The following is a 13,954-nucleotide window of genomic DNA, read 5'->3' as shown; positions in this document are numbered from 1 at the left end:
CAGCCTTCTGCGGCAAGGAATTCCACAGATTCACCACCCCCAGCTGAAGAAATTCCTTTTCAACTCTGTTTTAAAAGATCTTCCCTTTAGTCTGAGATGGTGTCCTCTGGTTCTAGTTTTTCCTAGAAGTGGAAACATCCTCTCCAGATACACTCTATCCAGGCCTTGCAGTATCCTGGAAGTTTCAATAAGATCCCCACTCATTCTTCTAAACTCCAATGGGTACAGACCCAGAGTCCTCAACCGTTCCTCATACGACAAACTCTTCATTCCAGGGATCATTCTTGTGAACCTCCTCTGGACCTTTCCAATGCCAGCACTTCCTTCCTTAGATACGGGGCCTAAAACTGCTAACAATACTCCAAATGGGGTCTGACCAGAGCCTTATACAGCCTCAGAAGTACACCCCTGGTCTTGTATTCTAGCCCTATCGACATGAATGCCAACATTGCATTTGCCTTCCTAACTGCCAACTAAACCTGAACATTAACTTTAAGAGAATCGTGAACAAGGATTCCCAGGTCCCTTTGTGCTTCTGATCTCCTAAGCATTTCCCCATTTAGAAAATAGTCTATGCCTCCATTCCTCCTTCTAAAGTGCATAACCTCACACTTTTTCACATTGTACTTCATCTGCTACTTCATTGCCCACTCTCCTAGCCTGTCCAAATCCTTCTGCAGCCCTCTGCTTCTTCAATACTACCTGTCCCTCTGCAGATCTTTGTATCATCTGCAAACTTAGCAACAGTGCCTTCAGTTCCTTCTTCCAGATCATTAATGTATATTGTGAAAAGTTGTGGTCCCAGCACAGACCCCTGAGGCACACCACTAGTCACCAGCTGCAATCCTGAAAAATATCCCTTTATCCCCACTCTCTGCTTTCTGCCAGTCAGCCAATCCACTATCCATGCCATGATCTTACCCTTAACACCATGGGTTCTAAACTTATTTAACAGTCTCCGATGCGGCATCTTGTCAAAGGCCTTCTGGAAATCTAAATAAATCACATCCACTGGTTCTCCTTTGTCTAACTTCCTTGTTATCTCCTCAAAGAACTCTAACAGAGTTTTCAGACATGACCTCCCTTTGACAAAGCCGTGCTGACTCAGTCCTATTTTATCATGCTTTTCCAAGTACTCTGCGATCTCATCTTTTAAAAAAAATATATTTTATTAAAAGTTTTCAAACACAATTTTTCCCCCTTACAAATCAACAAAAACGGTAACATGATAACTGATAGATAACATTGTTAAATAAAATAGTGAACTAACAAAATAACACGAAATAGTGCTCCCCCCGCCCCTTCACCCCATCTAGAACAATGCGATCTCATCTTTAACAATGGACTCTAAAATCTTACCAATGGCTAAAGTCAGGCTAACCAGCCTATAATTTCCCATCTTCTGCCACCCTCCCTTCTGAAACAGCGGTGTTACATTAACCTCTTTCCAGTCCTCTGGGCCCTTCCTGCCTCTAGTGGTTCCTGAAAAATCACCACAAAGCCTCCACAATCTCCTCAGCTATCTCTTTTAGAAAGCTGGAGTGTAGTCCATCCAGTCCAGGTGATTTATCCACCTTGTGACCTTTCAGTTTCCCCAGAACCTTCTCCTTAGTGATGGCCACTGCACTCACCTCTGTCCCCCGATTCTCCTGGAGCTCTGGCATCCCATTGGTGTCTTCCACCGTGAAGACTGATGCAAAGTAACTATTCAGTTCCTCTGCCATTTCTTTGTTTCCCATTATTACTTCTCCAACCACATTTTCCATTGGTCCAATGTCTATTTTTGCCTCTCTCTTACTTTTTATACATTGAAAAATCTCTTCCTATCTTCTTTTATATTACTAGCTAGCTTGCACTCATATTTCATCTTCTCTCCCCTTATTGCTTTTTTGGTTGTCCTCTGCTCATTTTAAAATAATTCCCAATCCTCTGGCTTCCCACTAATCCTCACCACTTTGTATGCTTTTTCTTTCGCTTTTATGCTGTCCTTATATTATACAAAGCTCAGGTTAGACCCCATCTGGAGGGCTGCAGAGATTGATCAGAATAATACTCGAGTTAAAAGAGTTAATTTATTAGGACAGATTGGGCATGCATTCCCCTGATTATAGAAGATCAAAGGATGATCTATTTGAGATGTTTTAAGATGATTAAAGGATTGGGTAAGATAGTTGGAGAGAAGCTATATCCTTTGGCTGGGCTGTAACCTTAAAATTAGAGCAACTTGTTTGGGGTTGATGCCAAGACTCTTTTCTTCAAGCAAAGGGTGGTAAAGATTTGAATACTTTTTTAGTAAAAATCAGGAATTCTCCTGCACCTGTTGAGGTGAGGCCAAAAAAAGCTGTTGAGGCGAAAATTTCAAAATGTTTTCGTTAGGTAAGGGTATTATGGGTCACGGAACCAGGGCAGGGAGTTGGAGTTAAGATGCAGACCAATAATTGAAGGGTAGACCAGATAGGAGGGGCTGAGTGGCCTACATCTGTTCCTATGCTCCAGTCAGCCATCTTCATTTACAATCCCGAGGGCGACAGGGATTTACAGTCAAAGACACGTAGAACAGAATAAGCATCGGAAGTGGCAAGTCTTAGTTATTTCCTTTGAGGTGCAAGAGGTGACTCACCAGTTCAAAAACAATGGTGTGACCTTCAATCCCACTTTTGAAGATTTACTGATATATTACCATCCTTTCTTAGAGACCTGTTCTTGTCACCAGAGTCTAGGTGTGACATCAGCACGTCAATGTAAATTCATTAATTCACATGAAGCTCCATTGTAGATCAGAGACATTAGCCCAGCTCCAATAAGCAGGTTGAGCTTATGTTAGGTCTATGTTGAGCTAACAGGTATCTTCATTTCACATGTGTTGGCAAAGACTTTATTCACCATCGTTTTTGCAATTGCTCTGGGTTTAACTCCTAACATGGCCAAGGGCTCATACAATAATCTATTCAATCCATTTTGTACAGAAATGGGTCTAAGCAAATGACTAATTGTGAAACATGTATTACTAGTGGGCAAACAAATTCCTTCTCTTATTTATTAAACTTATCTTTATGTTTAAAATAGACCTGTGAGTATTCCTTCTCCCAGTCAGAATAATCATAAAGAAACCACTTTTTTGTGGCGTCTATTAAGTCACAGAACCTCTGCAGGACTCGCAGCTCTGATCTTGCACTTGGCAGCGTGAACCCTGCTCTGTGGCATCTCCGAAAGATGCCAGTTGTACAAATTTGCAGCTTTGCGATTCACACTGTTGAAGAGCTCGCTCGCTCCCGGCACTCAGCCGCGTGGGCACACAGTGGGCACAGAGCCACTGAGTGTCAGGAGCATTCCGAGCTCTTCAACAGTGCCAATCCAAATGCATGGAGCTACTCAAACACACGCAGGCACACACACAAACACCCAGACACACACAAACACCGACACACACACACACAACACATACACAGGCACAAAAAACACACACATACATATAGACACACACAACACATACACAGACACAAACACCGACACACACAATCACATACAGAGGCACACACACATATACAGACACACACACACACAACACATACAGACAAACACCGACACACACACCAACACATATACAGACACAAACACACACACAATCAGACACAAAACACATACAGACACAAACACCGACACATACAACACATACACACACATAGACACACACACAACACATTCACAAACACACACAAACACAGACACAAACACACAGGTACACAAGTACACAGACACACATATAAACATAGACACACACACAAACAGACACACATCCAAACACAGACACACACAAACAGACACCCATGCACATATAAACACACAGGCATAGGGGGAAATGAGAAACAAAGGTCACAGTGATCTTCAATAAGGCTTATGTTTAAATTACTATGGGAATAATCTGATGAGAGATGGGGATTGGGTGCCAGGGGGTTGCTCTGTAAGCTTTTGTCACCCATTTTATCCACTTTGAAAAAAAATACGAAACAATCGGACAATCAGCCAGCTAGGATTTAAACTGTTGGGAGTGGACCCATAACTGAATGCCCACTCGGGTTATTAATTGAGAATGGGAAGAAAGGAATTTATTTTCCAAAACTATCTGCAGCAGCCACATTGAGCAGCTGCTACCTGAGTAAATACCCGCGGCTGTTTGCTCTGCTTGCCCCCTGCACCGCCAGCTTTATCTCTGACTGGCACACAGAGCACTGCCCTCAAGCCCCGTGATCCCCTGCAAAGAGTACGAGAGGCAAAAGCAGATCTTCGGCAAGGCCTGCACCAAGAGTTCCCGGGGGGGGGGGGGGGGGGGGGGATAAACCCAGCTTTGCATCCACAGTCCATCGCCCACCTACCCACACGTGAAACGGTATCAAACCCACCTCCAGTGTACCACCGCCTGCTTCCCCAGCCCGGCCGGCGCGCGTCCTGGAGCTGAATCAAGGTGGAATAACCGGAGGGTGAAAGCGACCAAGAGCAGAAGGATTGTAGCACGGGATGTGGCCGCAACCGGCCCGTCCACCTGTTTGCAATTGTTTTTCTTCTTCGCCCTTTTCTCTCCTCTCTTATCTATTCAGAAGACGAGCGAAACTTTCCAGCTGCTGCGAAAGCACACACCTTGGGCTTCTGCCGCTGGTGAAGTGCTGCCAAAGTCATTTTATTGAATGGGGGGAGGAAGGGGGAGGGGGTCGCGGGTCATAACAACTGCATTTCGAGTCAGGAAGAGGAGGAAATCCAATCACCTCGAAGCACCTTCCCAGCCGGCCCCCCTCCCCTCTTGGGATAGATGGTCGAGGGCAGTAGCTGAAGACAGCCAGACAGACCCAGGCAGATCAACTGAGTGCAGATTACAAATTGGACCAGGGGGGCGGTGTCCAGCACAGACCCTTGGGTGTGCGTCCTGCTCGTCTCCCCCAGCCATAACACCAAAGTACAGGGGGGGGGAGGGGGGGGGCGCAGAAATCAAGTGGGCTTTGAGTAGTGGGCAGGACTACTTCAGTTCCCAGGCTACCAGCAGGTGAAACATCTCCTCCAGGTTGGCGCTGGATGTCAAACGTTGGGGTTTTATTTTTTTGCAATGGTCCCTTGAGTGAATGTGGCAAAGTGTGTGTGTGTGTGTGTGTCCGGGGAGGGGGAGATCCTGAGCAGAATAGGGCAGACCAGCATTCACCCCCTGGGGTAACAATTCAATCTGAGCAACAATTAACCCTCCTAATAATTCAATCTCCTCCAAGTTGATCAGTTTTGTTCAGTCACGTCTGTGCACGGCAGCTGTTTGTGGGTGGGTGTATGTGGGTGGGTGTGTGGCGTGGGGGGGGGGGGGGGGGGGGGTGATAGGTGGTTACATATCCAGCCATTCAATATTTAACTTTTTTAAACCCAGACACAGAGCTAATTGTGTCCACATCATCGGCCGTCTTACAGAACTGTTGCCGGGATAAATCCTTGCTTTCACATGACGAGTCCAACAGAATAAACTAGAGGTGCGTTCTTTTTTTTAAAAAATAAACAGTCATTTAAATAGACATTGACTTGTTTGGCTGCTGCAACAGCCCAATGCACTCAAAACAGGGTGGCTTGGATAGAGTCAGGGCTCCACCTAGTGGGGAAAGGCACCACATCTCAGCAGAGTCCTGTCTCATTTTCTTTTACCATTGCATGCATGCATTCCAGAAAACTTTAAAAGGAATCTTAGAGGCGTACAAAATAAAAGACCCCCGTAGCTCTGGCCACCACGAAAAGTGTGTGACTGCAGAATATCTCAACCAGATGCCCATTATTTTTCTTTAAAAAAGAAACTAACACACACACACAATCTGCGTGGTCAAAACAGGCTAATCTCCTTCAAACTTCCAGCAGATTAATGAAAACGATAGCAGAAAAAGATTAAGTAGCAGAACTTCCCATTGAACTGCAATCCCTGCAGAAAATAATGAACAGCTCTTAATCGATCGCGGAGTTTACGCAAACAAGTCAAGGGAACGGTTCAAATATCGTTGACCACCGCCGCCCCCCCCCCCGCCAACACAACACACAGATTTTAAATCCCCATTAACCGCGGTTGCATTTTGCCATCTGCACATGCATTTCCCTCTGCAGGTTCTTCTCTGCACCGGCCCCTCCATGCTCACTGTTCTCAGCAGATTTCTCTCACTCACCCACCCTTCACACCTTGACATCCAACATCAAGCACAAATGTACCAGGGTCGGTCCGAAACATGCAGCAACACACACAGTGGGGGGGGGGAGATAATGTATTTCAGGTAGGACATGTATTGGGGGATCTGGGGATGTATCTACACAAACACATACATCCCATAAACATACACTTGCTCCCCCCACCCCACACATTCACACACACCCTTAACCCCCCCCCCCCAAAAAAAAACACACACACTTTGGTGCTATCTGGCAGACCCCAGCTCACGTATACCCTCCCTTAAATCCAACTATGCATTTAGACGTGAAGGCAGCAGGGGGTACAGGAGACATGTCAACAGTTTTTTTTTAGCTGAAGCATCCGTCTGTTCGCAATCCCCGGGACTGACCACTCTCCCCCACCCACCCAAACCCCCGTCAAAATATTTATCCTGTACAATCCACACAGGTCGTGTTAAATGCCTGCACCTCCCCCCCCCCTCCCCTCCACCAGCACCACACTCCCTCTCCCTCACCTGAGTGACGGCTCTCCTCGGCGGCTCAGCTGCGGGCAGATCTGGGCTGAAGGCTGCCGCTCGGCATAAAGTTACCGCGGACCCAGCTCCGGCTGTGGGCACTTTGCGGGCTTGATGAGGAGAGAGAGAGATCTCTTCTTTTCATGCCGGAGTGACAAGACTCGAGGTGGTTTGGAGGGTTTTGGATGGAGGGAAGGAGAGAGAGAGAGAGAGAGAGAGGAAGGAGGGAGAGAGAGAAGGAAGGAGGCAGGAGGAGGAGGAGGGGGAGTGTTCGGTTCAATAAATAATTTAAAAAATAAAAGACAGGAAACGTCCGTTACCGGCCGGCCGCAGAGTGAAGCAGCGGCAGGGACAGCGTCTGCAGCAACAACATGGTCAGGAGGACTGTGGATGGACTGGTTGAGGAGAGGGGGGTGGCTGCTGGGATTGGGAGGTCTGAGCCTGTAAGGAGATCTATAGTGAATGAGAAAGTAGCTGGTGTTGGAGAGAGGGAGGGAGGGATGGGGGGTGTTACACTGCTGAAGATGGGCTGAATGAGAACAAGGAGCCAGAGAGAGAGAGAGAGAGGGGGGGGAGGGGGGGAGCAATTGATAGACTGAAGGAGCAACGGAGATTTCAAGTCAAAGTCTTGGGAGCGGATGGGGAGAAGGAGAAAAAGGGGTGGAGAGAAAAGGAAGAGAGATTTCGTGCGGAGGGAGGGAGGGAAGGGACGTTTGCCAATACAGGAGCTGGCATCGGGCTGATTGGCAGCAAGGCAGGGCTCAGGGGGTCAGTGAGTGAGCTGAGCCAGACCCAATTTTCGCATTTCTTTTTCCACCTGGCCAGAGGGGTTCAAATCCGGGGAGCGCCCGGGGTGAGAGAGAGAGGGAGGGAGAGTGTGTGAGAGTAAAGAGGTAAGGGCAGAGGAAACAGGAAGAGACAGCACGATTGGAGGGTTTGCAAAAAAAGAAAAAAGATCAGATCATGAGAGGGGGTTTGCTTTTGATTTTTTAACTGGTGGGGAAGACGGGACTGTGTGCGGTTGCAAGGGCAAAGGGAACGCGGTGTGGATGGAGAGGCTGGGGAGAGGAAGCAGTCAAGGTTAGAGTGTTCGGGGTAGTGGGGGGAAAGAGGGAGGGGAGAGTGTTGAGTTGGGTTTCGGGGGCTCTCTGCAAATTCAAAACCAAAATAAAAACATCGCCGAGAAATGTCAGCGAGGCTGAAATTTGGATCAATGTCTGAGAGGGGAAGCGATGCGGGGAGAGGGGTGAAAGCGGTCAGGAGATCAACAAATCGATGGCAGAAAGGGCGACGGGGACATGTGGGGGATGCAGTATCAGGAAGAGCAGAAACTGGAGCAGAAGAGCTGGGAGGGGAGAAGGATTGGAGCAAAGCTCAGTCTGTGTGTGTGAGAGAAAGACTTGAGTTTCGAATGCCCCCTTTTCCAAAACACACACCAGGCTCCCGCACCCCCCCCCCCCCCCCCCCACCCCCCGCCTGCGCTGCACGAATAAACCTTGATAGGAAATTACCATTGTTGCCATCCCCACAACAAAAGGTGGCGGAAGTTTAGGTGTGATCATCCACACCCCCGTCCTTATAAAGCTCTGCGATTGCTCTGCACAGAGTTCAAGCTGCAAATTCAACCCCCTGTCCATATCAGTCATTGAGGGACAATCAGTACAGCGAGCCCAGAGATGTCCCTGTTTCTGTAAGCTGCTACTCTGCAGGCAGCCAGGAGTGTCAGTCCCTCCTCCCCCCGGGGGCTGAGCACTCGAATCGCTGTTGGGAGATCGAGCCCAGGTAAAAAGCTTCATTCAACCGAGAGGCGCCCAAAGACACGAGAAGAAGACTACCCTTGCATTGAACGGCTTGCATCCAGATTCTTTGAAAACAAACACTTTTTTATTTAAAAAAATTCTCGCCCGTGTAACGCCCTGTCGACTTACTCGTCAGCTTGTGTCACGAGTGGGGAATTGACAAAGCCAGCTTTGCCCACACAAAAAAACAAGGCATATGTCTTGATGTTTCCATTAAGTAAGGGCCGCCTTGCAATTGCATTCTGCTCACAGCAGCCGGAATACCTGTGCATGCACACAGCATGCAAAAGTTCAGCGTTGCTCCTTTCTGGGTCTGTTTGCATACAGCTTGCTCTTTTACCCTGATCTTGCTCCCAGACGAGATCTAGCTGTGTGAGATATTGAATGGCCCAGATCCCCTCCCCCCGCCCCCCACTCTCCTTCCCATTCACAGACACGAGATGCAATTGCTACAGTTTAATAAAGGATCACATTCACGATGTTCTGATCAATTCTATTCTAAGTTCCATTGTTTTACTCGGGGAGAAATAAATGCATTGAAAAGTCCTGTCCATTGAAGAACACTTCAGTGCAAGAGGTGCTGGGAACTGTACGGGGCAACCGAGTGGTCAAACCATGCCATGGAGCAGATAAACAATTCTTCCCCTTTCGAATTTGAGAGCATCGGGTGGGGATTTCATTCCACACACAGCAGCTCTCACGCACAATCCGTCGAACAGCTCCAACCTGCCAGTTGTACTGAACCGCAAGATAAAAGCAAAATACCGCGGATGCTGGAATCTGAAACAACAACAGCGAATGCTCTCCTCCTATTTCCAGTTCTCTCCTGCTTTGACAGGGTCATCCAGAACTCGACCCAGTTCTCTCTCCACAGATGCTGTCCGACCTGCTGAGATTGTCCAGCATTTTCTGTTTTTGTGTCAGATTCCAGCATCCGCAGTCATTTGCGATTTTACAACCCTGTTCCAAGTGATTCTCTGCCTCTGATAGATAAGAATGAAACCAGGCGAAACAGTGGATGGAGAGGCATTGTAGGAGGCTGATGTGCTCAACTGTGTCAAAGGCTGAAGACAGACGAGAAAGATGAGGAAGAAAACTTTGGCCGGAATTCTCCATCTGTTTTTGTCTGAAAACACAGCCTTGTGGGAAGAGTAAGATCTCACACAAGGCCATGAAGGTGATGGTTTAATCCAGGGCTGTCCATTGAGAGATGGAGTTGGTCATCTCTGTGCGAACTTCCTGCCCTTACAATGATACTAGCCTTATCTAACATCCAGATGGGAATCAGACCCTCCTCTTAAAAGTTTTTACCTAAACAAAATACCACACTGATAATGCAGCTCTCGCTTGTACTGTAGCGCAGTGTGCCTTACTTATAGATTTGCCATTGGTCACTGTCTTGTTTTCGGTTTCACACGACATTCTGGGCTAGTTTCATGCCCACAAATTGGGACGCCCATTTCTACATTGTGGCAAATTCCATACAATATATGAGAATTGTTGGTTCAAAACCAGAATCCATTTGGTTCGAGCTAAGAAACAGGAGGGGAGCTGTTACATTACTGAATGTTTACTGTAGACCTATAGGAGGCAGTTTAGCTCAGTTGGCTGGACCTGGTTCGTGATGCAGAGCGAAGCCAATAGTCTGGGTTCAATTCCTGTACCAGCTGAGGTTTTTCATGATGGCCTCGCCTTCTCAATATTGCCCCCTCGCCTGATTAGAGAGTGGTGATCCTCAGCTTAAATCACCATCGGTCAGCCCTCCCCCCAAGGGGAAAGCAGCCTATGGGCATTTGGGGCTATGGTGACATTACTTACTATAGACCTACAAAGATTGAGAACAAAGTATAGCCAAATTTCAGAGAAATGGAGAAATAATACATCATATCACAATGTTGACTCAATAGATATTGGGGACATGAAGAATTCCTAAGGTGTCCACAGGATTTTTCTTCTTAATCAATATGTTTTTAGCCCAATAAGCAGTGCTGGATCCTGTTCTGGGGGATGAAGCAGGACAAATTGAGTGGGTTGTAGTGGGGGAGCATCTGGGTGATAGTGATCATAATGAAATTTACAGCAATTTTGGAAAGGATCAAAGAAAAAAAGAAAAGGGAAAATATTCTTCTAACAGAAAGCCAATTTATGAAGGTATTTTGCAGCGATGGAGTGGATTTAAAGTTTGAACAGGAAAACCGGAATTGAGCAATGGACGGTTTCAAGATTGGGAAATGTACAAACCAAGCACATTACCACAAGGAGGAGAAATGGCAGAGCCAAAACCAGAGCTTTCTTGATGACAAATTAAAAAGTTGTTGAAATAAAACAGAAAATATCAGGGAAAGAATTCAGTCCCGAGCCAGGCAGAACACAGAGAATGAAGGGGGGGAAATTAAAAAACAATATAAGACAGATAAAGATGGAATATGAGGAAAGTTGAGTGGGACATATGAAAAAGCAAAACAATACTTACAGCTCGATAAAAAGAAAAGTGCGCTTAAAGGAATGGCGGGTCAATTAGGTACAACAATGACAATCTTTTGGTGGCAAAGGACATGGCTAACTTACACCATGAGTACTTTGCACCTGTGAAGTTAATGCTGCAGTCAAGTAGGAGGAGCGGAGATATTGGACAAGATAAAAAATAGGTAGAAAGGAGGTACTAAAGAGTAGTCAGTCCAAATGGGATACATCCCAGATTACAGAGGGAAGCTAAGGTATGGATAGCTGAACATCTGGGGCGAAATTCTCCGTTATTGGCGCAAAGTCCGCCGATCGGCGCAAAAAACGGCGCAAATCCGACCTGCATCACGCCGCCAAAAACGTCGCGAAGTCTCCGGGCCGAAATGGGCTAGCAGCGAAGTGACGGGATCCGCGCTTGCTCACGTGGTTCACGCCGTGCAGCGTCATACACGCCGCACGGCGTGACAGCTCATAAGGACGCGCTGCTCCCCCCCCACCCGACCGGAACACCTGACCGGATGGCCGGCCGCCGCTCAGCCCTGAGGTTCCAGTCACGGGATGTGGAGACGCTCCTGGATGCAGTGGAGCAGAGGAGTGAGGCCCTGTATCCCGGGCACAGCCGCAGAGTTGCCCCACGCCAAAGCCGGCGTCTGTGGAGGGAGATGGCAGAGGCCGTCACCGCTGTGGCCCTGACACCACGGACAGGCACCCATTGCCACAAGAAGGTGAACGACCTCGTCAGAGCAGGCAGGGTGAGCCTCCCCCCCCGCCCGATATCCATATCCCCCCTCCCCCATATCCCCCCTCCCCCATATCCCGCCCTCCCCATATCCCCCCTCCCCCATATACCCTTCCCCCATATCCCCCATATCTCCCCTCCCCCATATCCCCCCTTCCCCATATCCCCCCTCCCCATATCCCCCCTCCACCATATGCCCCATCCCCCCTCCCCCATATCCCCAAGTGAATCCAGCCCTAACCTTAACCTCTGCAATACACGCGCAACCGATGGCGTGCATTCATATACCTGTCTAACACTGTTGCCTTTTACCCCTGCCACCACCCACCACAGGAGAAGCGCGCACACAACAATAGGGAGCATGTGAGGACTGGAGGAGGCCCCGCTGATGAGAGGCCACTGACCGAACACGAGGAAAGGGCCCTGGAACTGGCTGGCGGACCTGAGGACCGGGAGGTTGCTGATGCAGAGGTCGGGGGGCGTACTAGCAAGTGAGCCACCGACAGCCCGTCCCCATATCCCCCCTCCCCTATATCCCCATCCCCCATATCACCTGATCACTGCCTGCATGTCTAACCATGCATGCTTCATTGTGTATCGCAGGAGCAAACGTCGAGGCACCCATCCCCGCAGATGCAGACAGCCCGCAGGATGCCCCTCGGAGGCCACGGGAGACGGAGAGACCCGGACCCTCCAGCATGCGATGCCCGCAGGATGCCCCTCGCACACCACGGGAGACGGAGAGACCCGGACCCTCTGGCATGCGACGCCTGCAGGATGTCCCATGGAGACCACGGGAGACGGAGAGACCTGGAGCAACAGGAAGACGACGCCCCCGTCTCGTGCGGGTGCGACAACACAGGCGTGTGCCACCCAGCGACGAGAGGGGCAGCCACGGGCCCCCGCCACAGCCGAGCCAGGACACCACTACCCAGGACACCACTACCCAGGACACCACTACCCAGGACACTACTACCCAGGACACCCCTACCCGGGACAGCACTACCCAGGAAGACGAAATACCGGACAGTGACACAGAGTGGATGGGTGGAGACGAAATCCCACCCCAAAGTGCCATGGACTCAGAGTGGGACGAAGAGCACAACACAACGCCACTGCTGTCACCAACACCCTCCACCATCGCAGAAACACTCACCTCGGTTGGGCACTTTAGTGGTGAGGCGTCTGGTACATGCACTGGTGCGCACAACACAGCCGTCCCGGTACAGCAGGTGGAGGTAGGAGCAGCAGAGGGGCTGGGCGGTCGGACGGCAGCCCAGCCCAAGTGAACATCTGCCGCCCTGATGGATACCGGGTTCCTGGAGTTACCACACCCGCCCATAGATCCGATGCAACCACCGAACCGGAGACGAGCGAAGAGGGTGACGGCCGGCTTGCGGCGGCTGCAGTCGCAGGTAGAGGAGTCCACCCGCGTCCAGGAGCTGGGAGTGGTGCCGGTCATACGTGCCACCCAGGCCGACACCGCACGGGTGGCGTCCGCGGTGGAGGCAATGGGTGCGACGGTGTCAGACATGGGGAACGGTTTGCGAGGCCTGGGGCTTTCCGTGCAGGCAGCGTCTGTGGCCCAGGACATGGCTGCCCTCTCACAGGAGGCCATGAGCCAGCGCCAGATGGCAGAGGCGCTCAACGCCATGGCCCAGTCTTAGCAGGCCATAGCCCAGTCTCAGCAGGCCATAGCCCAGTCTCCGCAGGCCATCGCTGAGGGCATCAGCGCCATTGGCCATGTGCGAGCCGGCGTCGCACAGTCACAGACAGGGTTTGCCAATCCCCTGGGCTCCATGGCTGCAAACCTGCAGACCCCTGTCGATACCAGCACGGGCCTCCAGGACTGGCAGCGCCAGATGTCGGGGGGGCGTCGGATGGCCAGTCCGTTCGCATCCCCCACCCATGTAGAGGCCTGGGGGCCATCGGGCACCCCGAGGGAGGAGGAGGTGCTGTGGTCCGTCCCTGGTCCCCCTGTAGGGGAGGTCCCGGAACACCGCGACACCTCGGACCCCCCCCCTTCAGTCCCAGGTGCATCGGGTGGGCAGCGGGCAGGTCAGGCTGGCAGCTCGCCATCCCAGTCGCCCGGGCCACAGCCTGGCCCATCTAGGCCAGGACGCCTCAGGAAACGGCCGCCAAAGGGATCCCGTGTCAGAGGGCAGGAATCACAGGAGTCCACCTCCAGTTCTGCTGTACCATCTGGGGAACCACGTAGACGTAGTCAAAGGGCCCGTAAGGCCCAACAATTAGACACTGAG

The 13,954-nt window shown here is 50.2% G+C and overlaps 1 protein-coding gene across 3 annotated transcripts in view; it reads right to left on the bottom strand.

The window, feature by feature from the left end:
• The window catches only part of brinp1 (bone morphogenetic protein/retinoic acid inducible neural-specific 1), a 511,248-nt gene extending 503,187 nt beyond the window's left edge, over positions 1-8,061 (bottom strand). For 2 of the 3 annotated variants that reach the window (XR_011937622.1, XM_072488231.1), the window contains exon 1: positions 6,693-8,061. The gene's annotated coding sequence lies outside the window, so the exon portion shown is untranslated. Of the gene's footprint in view, positions 1-4,400; positions 4,757-6,692 lie in introns of those variants that run through there. The other variant, XM_072488232.1, reaches the window with a different exon arrangement.
• Positions 8,062-13,954: the final 5,893 nt, after the last annotated feature.

This window comes from Scyliorhinus torazame, chromosome 22, assembly GCF_047496885.1.
Source record: "Scyliorhinus torazame isolate Kashiwa2021f chromosome 22, sScyTor2.1, whole genome shotgun sequence".
Lineage (NCBI taxonomy): Eukaryota > Metazoa > Chordata > Chondrichthyes > Carcharhiniformes > Scyliorhinidae > Scyliorhinus > Scyliorhinus torazame.
This window is presented reverse-complemented; position numbering and strand designations above follow the sequence as displayed.